Source organism: Xenopus laevis, chromosome 6L (assembly GCF_017654675.1).
Source record: "Xenopus laevis strain J_2021 chromosome 6L, Xenopus_laevis_v10.1, whole genome shotgun sequence".
Taxonomy (NCBI): domain Eukaryota; kingdom Metazoa; phylum Chordata; class Amphibia; order Anura; family Pipidae; genus Xenopus; species Xenopus laevis.
Genome location: NC_054381.1, coordinates 101,791,200 through 101,800,019, shown reverse-complemented (window position 1 = coordinate 101,800,019; position 8,820 = coordinate 101,791,200). Strand labels below are relative to the sequence as shown.

General features: G+C 38.5%; 1 pseudogene; it reads left to right on the top strand.

The window, feature by feature from the left end:
• The first annotated feature begins 1,098 nt into the window (after positions 1–1,098).
• Positions 1,099–7,894, top strand: LOC108718536 (annotated as a pseudogene).
• Positions 7,895–8,820: the final 926 nt, after the last annotated feature.

Below are 8,820 nucleotides of genomic sequence, written 5' to 3'. Positions count from 1 at the left end.
AGTGTTTTGTGCTATGGGTCTGTTTGTGTTAAACATTTGTTATTACACAGCATCCTGACTATGGTAAATACTATGCTTTTCTTGTATCTTTTTTGTAGTTATTACAAAAACATCCTGAGGCATACCAAGCAGGTAGTGTGTACCCTGATGCTTTTTACCAGGGAATATGTGAGCAAGGTAAGAGATGATATCAAAACCTTTTATGACTGAACAACTACTTGTGATCAGCCATTGTGTCTGTTTGGTCTATGTTGTCATTGTCCTGTCAATCTGACAGTAATTTATTTGCATGTGTCAAATTTTGTGAAAGTAACTCCAGCAATAGAAATGAAACACCCTATATACCATCCTAGTTTGAAAGTGTTGTTCTTTGATATGCTGAATATGAATATTGTGGTCACAGCCTCATTGCACCCCTGATTAATGGTTTAAGCATTAGGGTCAGGGCATACGTTCAGATTCAGGGAGATTAGTCGGGGCGTCTAATCTCCCAGAACTGCCTCCCGCCAGCTAAAATGTAAATCGCTCACAAGAGGCAGTTTGGGGAGATTAGTCACCCCGAAGAAGAGGAGATTTGTCACCGGGCAACTAATCTCCCAGAATCTGAGCATGTGCCCTGACCCTTAGTTGATACAGAAGCAGTGGCCTGCTCCATGTTGTAGCTCCCACCCCAGATATCAGGTGATCCAAGTGGTGGCCAATAAAAGGGCAACTATGTTTTAACCTTGAAAGCAACAAGTAAAGATGGCCATACACATAGATATCCACTTATTTGGTGATTTCGCCAAATGAGCGAATCTCTCCCTGATATGCCCATGTCAGGCTGATCCAATTGGTGGGCCCTAGGGCCCAATGATTGGATCATAACGGGTGATCGGATCAAGAGGGTTTTTATAGATCAAAAACTATAAAAAATAAAGGCCAATTGAAAGTTGCTCAGAATTAACAATTTCAAGGCAAACCACCCCTCTGCACAGTCAGCGGAAACCCCCAAAAAGGAGCAATAAAAGTAAGATAACAACTCAACAGATTGTAAGCTATAATAAACCCACTATCATCTATTGTCTTTCCAACAAATAACCTGTAGTAATAATAGTAATGATCATATCACGTATTTACAGACAGATTAAATTTGCTTTAAAAACCACTGAGCAATATGTCAACTATGTATGTGTTCTTTAACTTTTATTCCAAACAGATGTTTTGTTACAAATAAACATCCTGTACAGGTTATATTAAAAACAAATTGGAAAATATATGCATATTTCCCTAAAATGCAGAATAGGCGAACCTTCACAGCAAGTACTTGCCGTTTGGATGCACACGCAAAAGCCAAATAGGCTACTTAGTTGTTGTCACATACAGTATAACCTCAGAGGACGGAAGTTGCTGAAGAAAAGCCAACCGAGGACTAAAGGCTTCAGTGTTGGTGAAACCCTGATTAAATTCTAAGGTCCTAATCATGAAAAATATAATTTGAACCTCACTACTATGCTCAGATTTTTGCCACCAGATACATATTGTCTAATAAGAGAACAGCTATTTTCCATCTGGTCTTCTAAAAAACAGCAATTCTTAATGCAGAGTTTATAGGGCTAGTTCATATAAACTACTTTCACTCAGTGTCCAATAGGGTAAACATTTAAGCAATCAGTTCTGAAATATTGATAAATGTCTGCTTTTCTTTGAAGGTTGATTTCTATGGCTCCAGTGCTGAAGCTCATCAAACTGGAGATTATGGTAAACCTAATTCTTGCTTCATATGAACTGTATTATGTACTTTTCAGATACTGTTTAAAAGTGGACAGGCATTTAGTTATGTGTAGCAGCTGTGTAACAGACACATGCCCCTTTGATCCCTCCGTTTATTCAACCCCAACTGTCCTGCTGATGTTAGTGATGGTGACATGCAAAGAGTTTATACTTATACATAACTAGTATTGATGTAATACATTTCTCAAAATAATATAATTAACTGTATAGCTTTTTTGCACACTGATCAAATACTAACAGGGCTTTCTTTAGGTCCGGTGTTGCCCATGGCAGACATTGCTGTTGTACTGTGCATGTGACGAATGCAGAGAATGAAGTTACCTCCCCCTCAGCTCTACCGCCATTTTTAGCTGCATGTGCAGGTATGGGACCTGTTATCCAGAATGATGAGGAGCTCGGGTTTTCCAGATAATGGATCTTTCCATAATCTGGATCTTAATACTTTAAGTCTACTAACAAATCATTTAAACATTAAATAAACCAAATCAAATATGATTGTTTTGTCTCCATTAACAATTAATTATATCTTAGTTTGGATCAAGTACAAGCTACTGTTTTACAGAGAAGTATAAATAAAGTTAAAAAAAAATAGATAAAATGGAGTCTATGGCCTTCCCATAATTTACAGCTTTCTGGATAACTGATGCCATACCTGTATCCAGCAGCGAGCCGGGGATTTCTTTTGTTAACTTTTATTTTTGCCATATAAGCACTCGAAGTCCAGTACCCCCTACAGTTGTTGCCCTAGGCACAGGCCCATGGTTACTTACAGTATATAGTAAATATTGCCCTGAATTTTGATCTGCTAACACTTGTGTCAATAGTTCCTGTTTGATTGGCTGTTCTGGTTTTTACCTTTGTCTTTGCTTAATATTTTTGCTATGAATTTGCTGCTTGTCCCCAGCACTGGCCCTTTTCACTATACTGACCTCTACAGAATATTCTTTGTCATGGCTCTCAATCTGACCATTCAGCACTTCATCCTGGGCTATCATACTAGCAGCAACAGTGGATCAGTAAATAAAAGGTGAAACGTACAAACAGAAACCTGTGGTTAGTCCCTCGAATAGAGCACAATCTGTGTTAGACATCGCTCTCTCCAATAGGTTAGAATAATAAGTGAGGTGGCAGGAGGAACAGGCTGCAATGGGGCCCTGTCATTACCGACTGCCCTATGGCCCTCGTAATGTAATGCTGTGCTGCTCACTCCTCAGATGAGGACTAAAACAAAACTGAATGACATGTGTCTGAAAGCAATGCCCTTCCACCGTATAGAGAAGAAGATAATGGTAAGAGAAACCTTTTGTATTTTGCAGCCCTACCCTCAAGGTCTCTTTCACAGAGAATTGCAAAGTACCCTCAATGAGCCTGCAAAATTTTGCATGTTGGCCTTGGCGTCCAGTGAAATTTTTTTTGTTTATTTTTTCAGGTGGTGATGTACTCAGCCGTTATGAACTTAACTTTGACTATCTAAAGCAAAATGGTGAGATTTTAGAAAGCGGCATACTTAAATTACTGTGCCCCACAGAGAAATAATTTAAGCCCCCCTTAATAATACATTTTTCATAAATTGCTTTAAAATCAGGCCCCCTGTTGCCCTTCTTATACCTTCGTAGCCCCTACCAACAGTCACAAAGTCTGCTGCTTGTGAAGTCCCTTAATTTAGATAATATCATCATTGTCCTTCTCTGTAAGTATGTTATCTTGTAAAAGACCTTCATAAGGCTGTTCAGTGTTCAACTGGTATTATAATACTGACCATTACATAAGATACATTCCAGTGAAGGACCTCTTTAACATCTACAACCTCTATTATGGCAAAACCATCATAGAAGAGAACACAATTACTCACTGCACGTACAAACTCTTCCTGGAAATGTGAGTTGAATGCATTTCAATAAATTGTATCCTGCAGTAAAAATTGACAAGCACATGTTTTTACTATAGTATCTTCTTCTTCATGATTAGGTATGGGGAATCCCTTGGTATTGATAAGGTAATATGCCCTGCTTTGTTGGCTGTTTGTTTGGTTTAACCAAAAAGTTGTCTGGATTATTACTATTTGTGCAGGGCTCTGTGCTGTTTGTGAGCAATGCTATGGATGCAATGAATATGAAAGGCATTTTTACTGGCCAGTATCCAAACCATATTACCAGCCCTTCCACCTCCTACTTCGTCAGTTCACCTTATGCAAGACTTGGATGGTTTGTGTCTTATATTTGTCTATACAACATGACATCAAATTAAAGTCAGCTTGATTACAGGAGCATGGCTCCTGTGAAAATCATTTGATCACCTTATATAAATTTAATTTATTATCATAATAAGTACAGTATAGCCATAGTATAGAAACACTCAATTTCTGTAAAGGTGAACTATGGCTACACTTTCTTTCATTGGTTAATTAAACAAATTTCAATACAGTTTTAATGTCATGACTTCATAGTAGTATATTGCACCAGTGTATAAGTGAACCCTGTTACTTTTATTATGATGTAAATGTAACAATTCAATAGATATTGTCAGTGGTAGAGATAACACACTGAACTAGTGTTTTCTTTCCTGCAAAGGGCTATGGTCACAGCAGATCTAAATGGTGATGGACATGGGCATTTGGTAGTTGGAGCTCCAGGATACAGCACCTTGGGTCATGTTCAAATAGGTCGTGTCTTCATTGTTTATTGATCAGCAAGTGGACTTCCACCTGCTGAAATGGACCTAGACATAGATGCAGATATAGTGCTTGAAGGCTACAAGCGTGTTCATAAGTGTTATTTACTGTGCAAATTATAAGAAGAGTAAGAGAAAATTTGCAGTTTTAAAATATATTTTTATAAACGATCCCAGCGTTTTCATTTCCCAGTTGGAAACTACCATGAAAAAACTTTGTTTGTAAAGTTACTCACTTTTTATGTTTTTGTCCAAGAATTTACTGCATGGGGTCACTAAAAAAGCTTAAAGTATCAGTTACTAAGAACTGAATCCAATTCCACTATAAAAGATGATCACTCATCATAAAGAATCCGAAGAGCCAATTGAGCTCCAATAGGGTTTATAAAATAGTTAATCCCACAAGCACAATAATGAGATCTCAGTAATATTACCATCACTGTATATGACCAAGTTGCACACAGTACAGCTGTTTGGACACCCGGCTAAGGGCTGAATAATCTTAACTACTGGACAAACCACCTGTGTGTTATCAGCTTTATTCATGAGTCCCCAAATGATTAATTTATCAAATATTTTATCTGTGCACCTATTTTTCTCTTTAGAACTCTGGCAGGTTTGGATCTTCTTTGGCAGTACTGGATTTTAACCTTGATGGACACCTGGACATGGCAGTGGGAGCTCCTTCTGTGGGGTCCCAGTATCTCAGATACACAGTAAGATGCAATGCAATGCAGTGATACCTCATACAGCCTTATACTGTGTGTAGAAGACAACCTTTATTACCTACACCATTTATATTTGATCAGTACAATGTTAACTAAAATAGCAAGTACAGACATAAGAATGTGATTTGTATAATATTACTATTTTTTTCTAGGGTTCTGTAAAAGTGTTTTATGGATCAGGGGGTGCAGATTTGTCTTCTCAACCAAATGTGACCATAACATGCAGGATGAGCTCATCATCCATCCTCTCTCTCTCTCTGTCTGTCTGTCTGTCTCTCTCTCTCCCACCCCTTTTAAGGTAACCTTTATTATGTTATAAAATGGCCAATTTTCAATTGGCTTTCATTATTTTTCTTTTATAGTTTTATAGTTATTTGCCCTTTTCTTCGGACTCTTTGCAGCTTTCAATTGGGCGTCGCTGACCGCTTCTAAAAAGCAAATGCTCTGTAAGGCTACAAATGTATTATTATTGCTACTTTTTATTACTGATCCTTCTATTCAGGCCTCTCCTATTCATATTCTAGCCTTTTATTCAAATCAGTTGCTAGGGTAATTTAGACCCTAGTTACTAGATTGCATATAATGCAAATTGAAGAGATGCTAAATAAAAAACTAAATAACTCGAAAACCTTCAAAAATAAAAAATGAAAACGGCAAATGAAATGGCAAATTATCTCAGAATATCACTCTCTACATCATACCAAAAGTTATCTCAAAGGTGAACAGCCCCTTTAAGCTCTGCAAGGGTCTCTCTCTTGCCTGATCTCACGTTACATTTATTTAAGCGCATTTTAATGCATTTTTTTATGTGCATTAATCAAAGAAAAATAAAAAATTTAAATCCAAAGAAAAAGATTTTTTAAACTAAATTTTATATGCAACACTCAAATAACATACAGGATCTTAACATCATGTGTTCAGGTATATCTGACCATAGCTTTATGATGAATTACCCTTTGAATGAACTTTGTTTATGATGTAGAGTTGTAGACTATACAGTATGTGGATATTCTGTGACTGGTCACTGGTTCACATATTGTAACCTAGGCTGGACCCTCCTAGCAGCTGATATGAATAAAGACAGAAAGAAAGACCTTGTAATTGGCACACCATATGCTCCAGGTGGAGGAAAGCAAAGAGGTTTAGTGGCTGCTTTTTTTTCAAGTACCGGTAGAAAAGGTAATATATAAGAAGGATGTATTTTGTGTAGGTAGCGGTATTGTCTGTGACAACTCAGTTTGTAAACTACTCTTCTACTAATTACTAACTACAAAGACTTACCTCTCTCTCTCTTTATTCAAACATACTGTATTCTTGTACAAATATGCTCTGATGTTGAGCATTGCACTCTATCGGATAATAGTACAACACAAGATCACCTTGGATGAGTAAGTCCAGTTGCTTTAGATTAATATAACTTCTATAAACTACTATATACTGCATGGAGCAAGAGATAGTCCAAAGTGACATCTCAGGCCATGTAATATTCTGGTCTAGCCTTATGCCAGGGTGATAAATATGCTAAGACAAGTCAAGGTAACATGAATTCTCCATTTGACTAGCTTTACATTTCAACACAGGTAGTGTCAGGCTTACCGGAAAGTTTATGAAGCGATGGACCTCTTCTAGATGATAAGGACCCACAAGCGGCTCACACAACACAGAACCCACCCGGGGATGAGACAGGGAGAAGCCGTGAGTGGAGAGAAGCCAGTGAGGCTAGGCCGAAGCAAGGTACCAGGGATTCAGAGAAGAGAATAGTCAAACCGGATCCGTAGTCAAATGGCAGGCAGCAATTCAGCAGGAACGAAAGGTAAGCAGAAGTCTGGGCAGGCAGCGAAGTCTCAGAAGTCAAAAACACATCAAGGTCATACACAGGAGTCAATCAGAAGTAGTATAAATCTGTAAGCTAGGTCTCAGGACAAACCACGATAACCAGGCACAGTTTAAATACAAAATTCAGTTTAAATACCTTTAAACTTGGCACCAATTCTGCAGCGTCAGAACGCCTGCGACGAGGAGTCAGCGTGAACACGCTCTGCGCCGCAATGAGCCTGCGCCTGGATGCGCGCTGACGAGCGCGCGCTTCTGCGCGCACACGTGACCCGACGCCCGTGACGTCAGGAACGCTGGACGGAGGCGCATCGAGGGATCCGCTCGGTAAGTATTTCTTACAGGTAGTAGGTTGTCTGTAGAAGCAGCAGAATGGAGTATAGTTGGAGAGCAGGATTATGCTTGGTTTGGTTATTCTCTACACAATCACATCTTTAAGAATCAAACTTTGCTGTTGGTTGGAAGTCCCACATGGAGTACCTGCAAGAGGTTTGCCACCTTTCTTTACATATTGTTATCATCCAGTAAAATACAAAGGTGTTAGTATCTATTCAAGAGAATAAAGTGTTCAGGACAATAGTCACATAAGCAGAACAAACAACATTCAAAGCAAGAGCCAATGCTGACAACTTTGCGAAATCCAAAAACAATTTACTACCCTAAATTATCTTATTTTTTTATAGACTTAACTCTGATGATCCATCAAGAGGAACCCAGAGTGTAGGAAAGGCATATGGTTTCTACCCCCCCCAAAAAAAGATGTGACTTTTGTTGTTCATGGAGACACAGTAAGCATAACATTTTGCTTTTCAGGGGCCTTTTGTGGTATTGATAGGTCTGAGTGATGGTGAACATGAACTAACCACATCAAAGAGCTGCTTACATGTGGGGAAGGGTGCAAAACACTATGGGGCCGATTTACTAAAGGGCGAAGTGACAAACGCTGGCGACAATTCGCCAGCGTTACTTCCCGCAGGGAATTTACTAATGGGCGCAGGTGTAGGGCATTATAACAACTTTATTGTCTTTATTAAGGTTCCCTGGACATGTGTAATTAACAGTGGAAATTTAATGTATTTGCTGCAACATAAACATAAAGATATCCATTCAACTTTAAATTTCCCATAGTATGCAAATTAACCTCTAACCTAATAAGACCTCGAGCGAAGTTACAATAGGCAGAAATGAGCACTAGTGCATCTTCGCTTTGGATTGCTTGCATTGCCGAAGTAACGCTAGTGAAAATTCGCCAGAGTTCAACGCCCACAACAAAACTCTGTATTTTAGAGAATTAGCATTGTTTGACCGAATTTTTGCCTGGCAAATTGTAGCGATGGGTGCGAAATGTTTGCTGGGTACTTTTCGCCGTTTAGTGAATCTGCCCCTATGTTCTATGGACCAGAATGAATGGAGTGCAAAGACTTTGGCTTCCATGATGAATATAGAGCTGCCTGCCAGTGCTATGGAGCTTACTTACTGCATGCCTACAGCAGCTGTTCAGGTTTCCACTGGTAACTGTACTTGTGCAATATAGCACTTATGTTAACGAGAGTCCTCTTGACCTGGGATATATGCTAGGTCAGTGTTTTTCAACCTTTTTTGAGCCAAGGCACATTTCTTTCATTGAAAAAATCCCGCGGCACACCACCAGCTGAAAATGTGAAAAAAAAGCTTATATTAACAATATAAGTGCTATTGTTAATATAAGCTTTTTTTTAAACATTGAAGAATGACGGTTATATTTATAACATCCTTAATAGGAATCAAATAAACACAAAGAAAAAAGTATTTTATAATCTTTGATATTTATACTCAC